The following is a 14,590-nucleotide window of genomic DNA, read 5'->3' on the forward strand; positions in this document are numbered from 1 at the left end:
CCACGGCAGTTCCCATTTCAGGGGCAAAGACACTGTTGTTTTCCTTAAAACAAGGAGTCTAAAGTGCATTTTCCACTGGGAAACTACAAAACTGAAGCTGAATAAATCATTTAAGTCAATAAAAGGACAGACATGTCAAGGAAAGCGTAAAGTATCTTAGGAGAGTGTGACTATCAAAAAAATGTTCTGAGTCTGTTGTGTGTTTAAGACATGGAATCCTCAACAAAGAACATGTTTGGACCATTGTACACTCTGAAGTATGAGGAAAATGTCAAGATCAGTAATATCTCTGCTAATCCTGATTAACGCATCCAGACACTGGCACCCGAGACAAGGGAATGTGTGTGGGCTTGCATCAGGAAACACTCAAGGCAGAGAGAGAGGAAAAATAGACCATACAAGAAAAGTAATGTTTGTCAAGAAAGGAAGAAACGTTAATAGCTGCCCTCTTCAGGTCTAGGAGATCATGCATGGAATGTGCAAAGCAATTTTCAGCATGATGGATGGACCTGGCTGGCATCGAAGAGCAAAGAGAAGTAACACCAGATGACCCTGTGGCCTTTTCCTAACAGGAATAACACAAATAGTAAGGATATCCTGGATGTACTACATAAATACATTCCTGTCTGCTTCTTGCCAGTGCTAGCATCAGATAAAAACATCCTCTTCCGCTGGTCTTAATGCTGGTACTTATTAAAGCAATATACATAAATTTTAAGTTTCTAATGAATAAAAACATCAGGATTGGTATAAAAGTCTGAATACCTTGCACAGGTCATTCTGAGGAAAATTTCACCAAATCATTTTGTATTTTAATTTACATATTAGGATTATCCACTGCCATAAATGACATTTATCAGAAAACTGAAAACAGAATGCTTTACATTTCAGTCATCTGTTCACCTAGAATGCCTAGCTGCGTGCTGTGGAGGACACAAAAGTCAAAACAAACACACAAAAATGTAGGATCTACCTGCCTTCAAGCTTCAAGAGCAAGCTGTCTAGTGGGAAATTAAGCATAATCAGAAACACAAAAGAGAAACAAAACCAAATTGTAATTTAAGATAAAAAGTGACTGAGTGTCATTTAGAGAAGCAGAAGTAAACTCTTATCAGAGTTCTGGAAAAAAAAAATCAGAAGGCAGAGCTTAGAAAATGTTAGCATCAGGGCACTGGGGTGGCTCAGTCAGTTAAGTGTCCAACTCTTGATTTCGACTCAAGTCATGATCTCATGCTTCCTGGTGGGATTGAGCCCTGTGTCAGGATCTGCAGTGACAACACAGAGCCTGCTTGGGATTCTCTATCTCCCTCTCTCTCTCTGCCCCTCTACTACTCAGGCTCTCTCTCTCAACATAAATAAATACTTAAAAATAAAAGTAAATAAGCAAACAAATAAATAAAATTGAAATGGGATCATTAGTTATCAGGGTCTGCAGCAGCAACAGGGCAGAGAGCAATCCTGGAAACCTTCCTCGACTCTGTGATGCACCCCCTTCCAACTGGAGCTGCCGGTTACCAAGAGGCAAACAAGTTCTTTTGCCCAGGGGCTTTCCATAATTGTTACATAAGTTTGACACAGTCATCTTCTCCCTCTGGTTTCTAGAACATTTTAGAATTGAGATAGGAGAGGGGAAAGAGCACGTGAGTGAAACATCTTGTCAGTAACCAAAGCCCTTCCATTAAGATGAATTCTTACCTGATGTGACTGTTTTGAGGAATAATAGCATATACAAAGAGGCAATGTTCAAAAAAGTGGTTATTTTTATATTTTTATTCTCAAGATCACAGAGCTAATCAACATCAGAATCAGGATTATACCCATATACTTTACCTCCATATTTGATATTTCCCACTGTGATGTTGAAACTTCCAATATTCATTAAATGGTATTCCAAAATGATTATTAAAGAGGATATGTCAAGCATACTTTAGTATAATAATTTTATTGAAGGAAGAGAGTAAGGAGACATTATTGTGGCATCACTGGCCATTTTTTAAAGCTATGTTTCATCTTAGCATATTCATTTTGTGAGCAGAGTCTATATTTAATAAAATACAGTGCTCAGTCTACAGTGTGACTTCTTATTTTTCATTTCATGTGAGTGCATTTTTTGCAGGTGTGATAAACTATCTTCAGATTTTACATAAGATTACAACTATAACTTTTTAAAACCTAAATTTTTGTGGAGTCCAAGCCGTAAAAATACATCAGAAGAATGGAGAACCTAGCCATTTAATCACGCAGACTATCAGCACATCTATAAAAAGCTTTTAAATGGCAAGAAGATAAAATGTTAAGTGTGGATAGTAATTACTTGCCTTTATCTCTTGCACCAGGTTTCAAACCCCACCATATGGGTGTTTGTACAAGATTAAATAGCTATTCAGGTATGTAATGAGATCTAGATACTAAACTGAACCAAAAGATAAAGCATGGTATAGGTCAGAATAGATCAATTCTGCAGAAATGGAATATGAAAGAGTTGATTGATAGATCTTCGTGATTGCAATCATATATATATATTTCTTGAGAGGCATTTAACAAAATAAAGAAAACCATTTTTTTCATTATTTTTATAGGTAACAAAATACTATAGAGAACAGTAGGAACAAAATTTAGGATAAAAAAAATAGACTGCCATCTGAAAATACCCTCTAGAAGTGGAGTGCCTCAATAATTTGGTTTGCTCAGCCTACTTTAAGCATTAATAAGTCGGTTAAGCGGCCGACTTCAGCTCAGGTCACGATCTCACGGTCTGTGAGTCCATGAGTTCGAGCCCCGCGTCGGGCTCTGGGCTGATGGCTCAGAGCCTGGAGCCTGCTTCCGATTCTGTGTCTCCCTCTCTCTCTGTCCCTCCCCCGTTCGTGCTCTGTCTCTCTCTGTCTCAAAAATAAACGTTAAGCATTAATAATTAATATTTTCCCTTTTGACTCTAAAAAAATATCTTAGTGTGGTTGATCCATTATATGGTCACCCTATCTGGAGTGATTCTTTCATCCAGCTGTTGGAGAGCCACTTCAAAGGAACTTAAACATGAAACTTGCCTGCACGGTATGTCGGCGAAGGTGAAAGCCAGAAAAGATCCTCGAGAAGAGAGTTCCCTGGATGGTATTTTAATCTTACACTATGATAGATGAGAATGAAGGTTTAGACAATCAGAGCTACACTGTGGGGGTGTAATAGTATGTATGAGTGCATGTGCACATGTGCACACACGTGTGTGTGTGTGTGTGTGTGTGTGTGTGTGTGAGAGAGAGAGAGAGAGAGAGAGAGAGAGGGCCAGATCTACAGCAGGACCTCCTTCACATAGACCCTCAAAATGTGTGTAAGAGTAAATATATCAAGGCTAATATTAAAGTGTAATGAAATCAATATTTTTTATTGATTTGAAAAAATATGATTTTTTTTCAAGAAACACAGAAAAAGAAGGTATTTCAACTTGTAAATATTCCAAAGTTACACTGTTAAATGGAAAAAGCATAAATAAAAACATATAATGTGATTATATTTTTAAAGACATATTAAATATTTTGATATGTTTGGAAAAAGTCTGAGAGACTTTATTATCAAAGAGTTAACAATGGTGTTGTAAATTGGATAATCGTTCCTATTTGCTCCAAACGTGATTATATACTCAATGCTCTCTCAGTTTCTCTCTCTCTCCCTCCCTCAGTCACAATAGGGACTTCTTCACTCTGAGTCCTGAAATGAGAAAACACGCAGATCCCAGGAGCCCCTCTGCCGCCCAGAAGCCCTCATGTCATGTGTGCGAGAAATCAATGGGGAATTTCTGTTATGACAAAAGGTGACTAGTGCAAGTTGTCAAAGGGGAAGGGTTGACTTAAGAAAAAGTTCTTCTCTTTTTTATTTCTGAAAGCAAAGACTTTCTTATAACAAGTATCTTGTAATCCAATAAATAATGAAGCTGTATAACAACAAAATATACAAGCTTTTCATTTAGCCTCCTCTATGGCTCCCCTAATCTCCAGCACCAAAGAAGATACTTCTAAGTTATGTCATTTCCCTCTAAATGACACAAAAAGATCACCTGAGGCTTCCTTCACATCTAAGTTATGTTGTTTTATTATAAAAAATAGATACTCTGAGACATGTGTGGCTTTTTGGTTTATATTTCAGGTATAGACGGCTAATAATTGTGTTAGTCTTCTTAGCATCTCAAATTCTTTTTCCAAATCAAAATGACTTTTAAGTTTTAGTTCATTCTAAGTCATGATGGAAAAAAAAAACACACAACTGGGTCATAGATGAATTAAGTCATTCAATATAAATCACTACATATTAATTCAGATGCAATTCATTTGAAAATATAATCATGACAACCAAGCCAACTGGTTCTTCCAAAGTACAGTTCACAGAAACATAAATGTATTTTCTTTTTATGTGTCTTGGAATATCCTTACTTGTCGAAATTATGAAGTGTGTGCCCTCCTTTTTCCTCAGTCTCTCCTCAGGTAATCTCAGTAAACCCAGTTAACATCTAAATTCAATATTCTATTTCACTCGGAATACAAGCCAAAATCCACACAAAGCCCCACAGACTTCCCAGTTATCTATCTGAATCTACTGCTCTTGCCTCTCAATGGTCAGTACCTTCTCCCCTGAGACTTGGCCCTGGCTCTTCTCACTGCCTAGAAGTCTCTTTCCCCAGTATCCATGAGGCAAATTATTTCCTTCTTTCACATTTGTGTTTAAATATCACCATCTCAATGAAATTCAACCTGACACTGTATTTAAAATTACAACTCAGGGCACCTGGTTGGCTCAGTGCAGTTGAGCATGCAACTTCAGCTCAGGTCATGATCTCGGGGTTAGTGAGTTCAAGCCCCACGTCAGGGACTGTGCTGACAGCTTGGAGTCTGGAACCTGCTTCGGATTCTGTGTCTCTGTCTCTCTCTGACCCTTCCCTACTCGCGCACTCTCTCAAAAATAAACAAACATTAAAATAAATTTTTTTTAATTACAACTCAGGGGTGCCTGGGTGGCTCAGTCAGTTAAGCATCCAACTTCAGCTCAAGTCATGATCTTACGGTTCATGATTCGAGCCCTGCGTCAAGCTCTGTGCTGACAGTTCAGAGCTGGAAGCCTGGTTTAGATTCTGTGTCTACTTCTTTCTGTGCCTCTCCCCCACTTGTGCTCTGTCTCTCCCCCTCTCTCTCAAAAAAATCAACATTAAAACATTTTTTAAAAGTTAAAAAAATAAAATTACAATTCATCCTAAACTCCAGATTTCTCTTACCATATTCTATTGTTCTCTTCTTCTTCCATAGCACCTGTTGCCTAATTAGGTATAATTTACTTATGTGTAATATTTATCATTTTTATTTACTGTAAATAAATGTCCCCTGTTAGAATGTAAGTTCCATGAGGGCAGGGGTATTTATTGATGTATCCCAAGTGCTGAGAACAGTACTGACAAATAGTAGCCACTCAATAAGTATTTATTACTGTTAGCTTGTGATTTTCAGTAAAAATCACTCTAAATTCATGATAATATCACATATCAGTACATGAGTAATAGTTCAAGAATATATGAATTTTCCTTCTCTCAAACCAGACTGTTGTTAATTTGCAATTTTTAAGGCACCCTGTTATGGTGTGCCTCACACATCAGTTAGTTTCTTCAAAACATATTCAGAAAACAAATTCATATCATTGGTAGTAGATTGCACTTTTACAGATTATATATTTAAATCTAGCAGTATGTTCTTTAGTAATTTTAGCAGTCATGCTAAGGTTAAATAGAAGATTCTATCTCCAATTTGTTTTCTCTTCTGCACTTAGTGCAGCCTTTCAAATGTAACCTGTAGGGGTGCCTGGGTGGCTCAGTCAGTTGGGTGTCGGACTTGGACTCAGTCATGATCTGGCAGTTAGTAAGTTTGAGCCCTGTGTTGGGCTCTGTGCTGATACCTCAGAGCCTGGAGCCTGCTTCAGATTCTTTGTCTCCCTCTCTCTCTGTCCCTCCCCTGTTCATGCTCTGTCTGTCTCTCTCTCTCTCTCTCTGAAATAAATGAATATTAAAAAAAAATTTCAAAAGTAACCTTTGAACACACCTACTCAACCATTTTTGATCATACTCGAAGTTTTTAACCACTTTTTTCTAAAGACTTCTTAATCCAAGTACTTGATGAGGGTTCTTAGAGGTTCTCATGACTTCTTGTATTTATGAGTTCTAGCACTATGCTCTATAACTGTCTAACATAACCCTGGCACATAGGAGGTACTAAACATTTACTGAATAAATTATTGAAAAAAATGTTTTAAGTTTATCTATTTTGAGATAGTGAGCATGTGCATGAGCTGGGGAGGGACAGAGAGAGAGAGAGAGAGAGAGAGAGAGAGAGAGAATCCCAAGCAGGCTCCGTTTGAGCCACCCAGGTGCCCCTGAATAAATTAAGTCCCCCCAAAATAAGCCAGTGAATCTGACTTGCAATTTATCTCTCTTCTATATATATTATTTTATTTTATTTTATTTTATTTTATTTTATCTTATCTTATCTTAATTTTATTGTATTTTTTGCTGTGCCATTTACTGGGCTAAAAGTGCCCTTGCATGACAGGGGTATGAAGATCCTTTTTTGCTTATAACAGAATAATTCTCAAAATATGCACACAGTTGTTATGCAGCTAGATGTTTTTATTATTGCTTTTGGAGGTGCTTCAACAAATAAGCTTTTTACTTTTATAGCAGTACTGACATCACATAGAAATTTTCAACAAATTCTCAACTCAGAGATTATTTTTTTTTATTTTATAGATTTTCTGATCCTTTACATACTACATTTTATTTTTAAATAAGCTTACTTTACTTCATCTTTAGTCCTCAAATTCAATGACCAAGATAATATAACAATATGAGCCCTGAATATGACCTCCGCTCAGAAAAATTCCTTTTCCACACAATCTATTTCCAGGGTTTGGTGAAGGATGAAACCACTCTTCCATTCCTTCTCCTGAATTGTCAACTAACAAAGCAATTCCTGATGCTTTCTTTCTTTTTCTTTTCTTTTCTTTCTTTCTTTCTTTCTTTCTTTCTTTCTTTCTTTCTTTCTTTCTTCCTTTCTGAATGGCTTTTTTAATTTCCATTCGTGCCTTCTAATCTAATTAGTATAATTAGCCTTGGACACACAATAAACAAAAGCAACAAACAAAAAGCCCACAAAATTCCATTTCAATAGCCTGCCTTTCATAGACTTTATGGATCTAAGTTTTCAGCTGTCTTCATTGCTCATAACCTTTAATCCTAACATCAATTTCAGTGTTCTATTCAGCTACAGCTTCTGCCTATCGAGAAGCAGCAAAGGTTTTGGAGAGTTTGTGGGAACACAGAAGTTACCCCATTCATTTTCATTAGTAAACTCAGGAGACACAAATTTCACTAAAATTGCCGAGAGTGCTCCTGCTGTGTCTAGATGATTTATTGTTAGACATCATATTTCTTTTCAAAATATGGTTAAAAGAACTCAAGAAAATCAAGTGATTGTTTTACCTGAAATGTTTTGTAATTTCATCACCTGTGCCCAAAAGCTGCTGACTAGAATCTTGACAGAATAACATAAGGGGTTTTGCATGGCTGGAGAGAAAGGAAACAAATAGCAAGACCCTTAAGTAGCACAGAGTATAATACAGTTTCTATGAAGGTGACGATGGAGGAGAAAGTGTACATTTTAAAAGGACAATGTGCCATACCTAAAAAAAACTGGTAATATGGTTGTTACTAAAAACCAAGTTGTAAAATGTTGAAGCAATCTATCACTACTAAGGGGCAAGCATTGTAACTTATAAAAAGCTGTTAAAAATACTGTTAGGTGATGGTGCTAGGCTAAATGGCCCGTCCCTGCCCTTGAGGAGCCTTGAGTAGCTAATTTCCTAGGAACAATATTCAAGACCTTCCACACCTGGCCCAACTTGCCTTTCACGGCTCATAACCTACAATGCCAGACCAGGCAGCCTGTGCCAGCCCATGATCCACACTTGAGGAACAAGGTGTTAGCTCGGTTCCCCCCACCCCGTCCCAGCTGTACTTTAGGATCACCTGGGGAGCCTTCAAAAATTACACCCAGGACTGAGCTCAGACTGATGAAATCAGGATTTCTGAGAGTGAGCTTTCCAGGTGATTCTAATGTGTAGGCTGTACTGAGAACCACTTCTCTCACATCGAATTATTTACCTTCCCCCAATTAGATATCTTTTCCCCCTTTATTCATATTCTCTCAATCTGCTTTTATAAAGTTTCTACTTTGATTTTGTAGGCTTAATTCAAATTCCACTTTCATGGAACAATTTTTATATTCTTCCAGCTCTCCCTAAAATCTGGTTAGATTAAGCTAGATCATCTGGGAACTGGAAAACTAAACTAAACTGTACTAGCCTTCTGCAGAACTATCTGTGACACGTCACCATCAGCCTTATTCTTTTTTTTTTTTCATTGAGGTATAATCAACATACAATATTATCAGTCTAAATTGTTCTTAGAAGAAACAACCCTGTCACATTCACCCCTTTTTTAAAAATGTTTATTTATTTTGAGAGAGAGAAAGAGAACACATGAGTGGAGGATGGGCAGAGAGAGAGGGAGAGAACTGAAGCAGGCTCCACTCTGTCAGTGCAGGGCCCGATGAGGGACTTAATCTCACCAACGTGAGATCATGACCTGAGCAGAAGTCAAGAGTAGGATGTTTGACTGAGCCACCCAGGTTCCCCTTTTGATTGCCCTCCTTTTGATTGCCCTCTTACAAACTCTGAAGGTGTTTTCAAGGATGTAGAACATATCGTATCACAATTTCCTCTTCGTGGAAAACTTCCAGGAGTAAACTCTCCTAATTCTTGATTATAAATGGAGGGACACTTGTCATGAGCAACAGGGATTCTTTGTATCTTGTGGACACTAGGAAGCACATAAGTGATCAATTTCCCCTTTACAAGTTTTCAACTAGAAAATTTAAAGCCAACTTGTGACCCTCTTATGGAAGATGTGGTCATTATTACTGTATGTGTTTTCGTATTATTTCTGGCTTTGTTTTATATTTCCAGTCCATATTTTTTAATTATCTATTTACCTCAAGTTTAATTTATGTTGTCTTGTATTTCCTCTACTGATGTATTTTACACCACTTATATAACAATATGGTGAAGAAGTTAAATAAAAAGCAAACTTCCTTTAAGCTGTTCCCAATTATTTGTATCAAAATTAGCCCCTAAATTGTCCCTCCATAGTCCTTTCTTTTTCCCAAGCTTGTAATCTTAATTTTATTCTGCTTTGCATCATACAGTTAGTTGCATTTCTTCTAGATTCCAAATATCTTGAGGACGAAGAACATATCTTTTGAGTAAAATCCACGAAATTCATAAACAGAAATTGGTCAATGATTATTTGTCATTGTTATATAACATATAATATGTAATTTAATATATATGAATTATAGATATATATCTACACACACACACACACACACACACACACACACACACACACACACATGCATTGAGAGAGCCCAAGACTCAAGACCCTTGGACAATGCTTTAGGCCGTGTTTGAAGAGGTAGACAGAAATGACATCATTTTAAGTATTTATAGCAAAGACAAAAGCCACTGGATCATAATCCAAGAACAGCAGTGTAGCACTGAAGGATTTTAAGCAGGGATATAGTAAAATCATATTTGAGAATTTAAAATTGGACTCTGGCTGTTGTGTTAAATAAAAAAGCAAAATAAAGCTTATACTCATTCCGTTATGAGGGAAAGGACAATGGAAGAAGCAAGAGAGCTAAGAAGTTATTGTAACAGTGAGCAGGAAAGCAATACTGGCTTAAGGCAATTTTATATAATGGTACAGCTACACTGAGATACAAAGCTATTTTCATTCATGTGTTATATTTATTATATACATGGCTCCTCATTGTCTCTTGGAAGCACCTTCTCTATGTAAGTAATTAAAATATTTTCAAGTAAAATATTTATCCTTTCACAATATTGACTATATTAGCAGTCTTAGAAACTGAAAATGTTTTTTAAAGCTGAACTTCAACTCTTTAAGAAGAAAATATGCTTAATTTCTAAAGCTCCAGGTCTAAAATTAAGGATTAAAATATCCTCAAAATCTCCATCAAAGAGCCCATCTCTAATTGGCCCTCAACTTCTCCTTGCAGCAGTAAAATTCTGCGTCAACACAGATTACGTGCTCTGAGGCAACACGGGACACTGGAGGATATGGGTTTAAGAGTTGAAGGGGTGATGTATGTAAACTGTCTAGCACACATTATATGTAAACTGTCTAAAACACATTGATTATAGATATCAACACAGATTAAAATCATTCAGTGATATCCCTCTGTTATTGGAATATGCTCTAGTAGCTTTTGTCAAGAACTCTGTTTAGAAGCTGATATACATCACCTCAAAACTGTATTACAAATTTATTCTGTAAATTCTATTATTTCCTAACTGCATCCTAAATTACGGTCATGGCTTCTTTGAGGACTGTCTGTCCGTGGGCATACAGTAACTCTGTGGCAACATAGATAATTAAAGAATACCTAAATAGCTTAAAGAGTCAGAGAGACAGAGAGAGAGATTAGGGGTGCCTAGAGCATCCAGAGGGCATCTCAAATGTTGATTGAGATTTCCCTGCGTCTCTTTTGGCTTGCAGCTTATGGGTTGGGCCCTCAGTGATGTTCAGATATTAAGAGAAATACAGGGAAATTAACCCTTTTTGGCATAGAGTTGTATGAATTTTGACAGAAGCATTCAGTTGTGTACCCACCACTATATTCAAGACCCAGGACATGTTATCACCACCAAGATTTCTCCCCCCTACTCCCAGATTGTGGCAACTATGGCCCACCCTTTATTACTTCATCTAGGTTTTACAAAATATTTTTTAGATGACCAACTTTGTAAATATTGCCACCCAGGCCTTTCTAACACCAAAGCTTCGCTCATTCCATTAACACACCTGTCACACTCAACTCTTAACAAATATTGTTCAAATCTTTTGCTGTTGTATATGTTTGTCAGTAGATTTGTTAACAAAGCAGCACTGAGAACTTTTATTCTATGTATGTGTCCTCTTTGCCTACTGAATACTTCTTCAAAGAATTATCTGCTCCTCTATTAAAATGCTCCTAAAATCTTGTCACTTGTATACAGAAATCTGCTTAGTTTTATGAAACTCAAGCATGACTATTTCAAGCTCCTCTAGCCGTTTGACCTATAGTTCTTAGGTTCCACACCCAGTATCTACATTCATACCACAAGTACAGAAGAATCATTAGGATATATTGATGCGAAACTCGATGTGAATCAACAAAGAAACAAGCTAACTAAAAACTACCTAAGTTTAAATTCTTATCTGTCTCCTTAAAGAATCTCCCTTATGCAAAGATTAAATTTTGTTTTGTTTTGTTTTGTTTTCAAAATATCCCAGTAAAACAATATAATTGCTTTAGCAATAAGGAGAGAGAGAGAAAAAAGAGAGAAAAAATGTTTATGTCAGATCAAGGGAGGAGACCACCCACCAAAGTGCTGCCCCCCAGAGGTCCCTGAGTGACCTATTCTATATACACAGACAATGAGGCCAATACCTCCTACATGCAGTGAGCACCTTCCCCAGCCAAACATAGGGATTCCCTACTCTACCTCCCTTCTCCTTTCCCATGAGCCACAGCTGGGTTTCTGCTAGGCCTTCTCAGAGGATAGGGGATGAGCAACTAAGCAGGAGCATGTCTAGGTTTTTCTTATGACATCACACAGAGGAAGTTCAAAAGACAGAAAAGAACAGGAAATAAGAGATATTCCAAAGCAGGGAGCCCTACAAACAAAAACAAAATCCTTTACCATCTTGATTGGTTACACTGAAAGTTCCATCACAGCTCCAACAGAAATTGTTGTTCAGATCCCATATCCATCTTATTCCTCCTCAAGACAGGGAGGAGCTTCAAGCTTTGCATGGGAGCCTCTCAGAAACCTCTTCCTTGACTCACTATTCAGTGTGGTGTAAATAGAGCTTTGAATTGGCTTGATAGAAAAATTACATGTTTGCCCTAAAAAAATGAATAATAACTTTTGTTATCTTGGCTTTTATTCTTACTGTATTTCTCACTATGAAAACAAATTTTGTTAGTCATATCCTATTTCGTGAAACCTCAACATCTAATGCATTAGAAGAGGACTCAGGCTGGATAAACAAATGTGTGATAGATATCTAAGAAGTATGTGTCAGAATTCATAAAGAAAAATAAGTGACAGATATGTCTAGCTAAAAATTTTTAAGTCTCTTCTGGGCCTTATGTTAGCATATGGAGAATTTTTTTCCAATGTTGAGATTAGAAATATTTTCTAGGGGCACCTGAATGGCTCAGTAGGTTAAGCATCCAACTCTTGATTTCAGCTCAGGTCATGATCTCATGGTTCGTGAGACTGAAGCTGTGTCAGGCTCCATGCTGACAGTGTGGAGCCTGCTTGGAATTCTCTCTATCCCTCTATCTCTGCCCACCCCCTCTCCTGCACATGCATGATTTCTCTCTCACAAAAATAAAATAAACTTTAAAAAAAAGAAAACAATATTTTCTATTCTCATAATTTCCTTTGATATTATTAAGGCTTTGTGATCTATTCATCTCTATAATTCATCTCTAGATTTTATTTTTTTTAATGTTTATTTAAACAGAGAGTGCATGAGCATGGGAGAGACAGAGACAGAGAGAGAGAGAATCTCAAGCAGGCTCCATGGTCAGCACAGAGCCTGACATGAGGCTCAATCTCACAACTGTGAGATCATTACCTGACTCAAAATCAAGAGTTGGGCACTTAACCGACTGAGACACCCAGGCATCCCTAGATTTTCTTTTTTATGATGAGATATAGGAATCTGTTTTCAATTTGTTGCTTGTTTCGAACAGATATTCAATTGTCCCAATTATAATCTTTCCTTATTGACTGGAAATATAATGTATAAAATTGCCAAAAAAATTATATGAATATGTTTTATTTTGGATTCATTATTGTCTTCTGAAAAGACAATTCTATTTATTAATTCTTACACCAGAGTTACAATATTTTGAAGTATTTTTCTTTGATAGTACATTCTAATGTCAGGTAGAACAATCCCCTATTCTTTAATGCTTTCTTTTTTTTTCCTTTAATTTCTATGTTTTCTTTCACACAATTTTAAAATCAACAGGTCAAGTTTGATAATGATTCTGTTTGGTTTTGATTAGTACTTCATTGAATTTAAAAATCAATTCATTGAGTCTTGCCATTCTTGATCACGAATGTATCAATTTATTCACATCTTTTTGTATGTCCTTAAGTCATGTTTCCTATACTTCTTCATATATTCTCCAACATGTGTGTTAGAGTCGCTCAGATATGTTTGGTAGATTTTTTGCTATTGAGAATGAGATTTTTTTAATGAAAATTCTTAACTGGCCATCACTCATGTAAGACACTGAAGTTGTTCTTTAATCTAGTCAATATACAGCTCTTTTATTAGTTCAATTTGTCAGTTGGTTCCCTAGTTTTCTGTGTAGGCAATCAGATCATACGTAAATTATAAAGACTTTATTTTTCTGTATTTATACTTATTTTATATTCTTTTGGATCACATTACTTTGCTGGATGAATGTAATATTGATTAATAGCATGGTAGAAAGTCTTATTACCTGTAATTAAAAATCTCGAATTTCTAAAAATCAAGTCTCATATTTCCATTAGGTTTCTGCTAGATCTAGTTTTTCAAGTTAAAAAAAAAGTTCATATGTTTGTCACTTCCAGAAATGGGTACTGATTTTTTTTTTTTCAAAACAAGCTTTGGTACCTATTGAGATAACCACATGATGTTCTTCCTTTTATATGATAGTAGAGTAATATACATTGATAGAATCCTAAATCAGAACCATTCTTGCATTCCTTGGAAAATAATAACTATTATTTCCTAGATAATCTATATATATCAGGAACCATATAAGCCTTTTTACATGCCTTATTTTATTTAATCCTTATAGCAGCCCTCTGAGAAGGTACAATGGGTAGAATAGTGACCCCCAAAAAGATGTGTCCACGTTCTAACTTCTAGAACATATGAATGTGACCTCTATTGGGAAAAGAGCTTTTGAGGATGTAAGTAAGTGAAGAATCTCAAAACTGGATCATCTTGGATTGTCCAATGACAGATATCTTTATAAGAAAAAGGCAAATAGATATTTGACACATAGAGGAGTAGACTGTAAGAAGATGGAGGCAGAGACTGGAATGACGTAGCAACCAACAAGAAACAAATGAAGCCGTGCAGAAGCTAGAGGAGGTAGAGAATAGATTCTTCCACAGAGCTCCTGGAAGGCGTGTAGCCTCCAAAACAGGGAGACAGGAAATTTCTGTTGTTTTAAGTCACCCAGTTTATGGAAATTTGTTACAGGATACTAATACAGGTCCTGTAATTGTTACAGGACCACTAATACAGGTTACAAGATACAAGAGAGTATCTCCAAAATTATAAGATTTTGGAGTCTGGCTCAAATTAAGGTAAATTAAAGTCAGGGAACTTACTGAAATTAGAAAATTTTTATAACATACT

This window comes from Panthera leo, chromosome B1 (assembly GCF_018350215.1).
Source record: "Panthera leo isolate Ple1 chromosome B1, P.leo_Ple1_pat1.1, whole genome shotgun sequence".
Lineage (NCBI taxonomy): Eukaryota > Metazoa > Chordata > Mammalia > Carnivora > Felidae > Panthera > Panthera leo.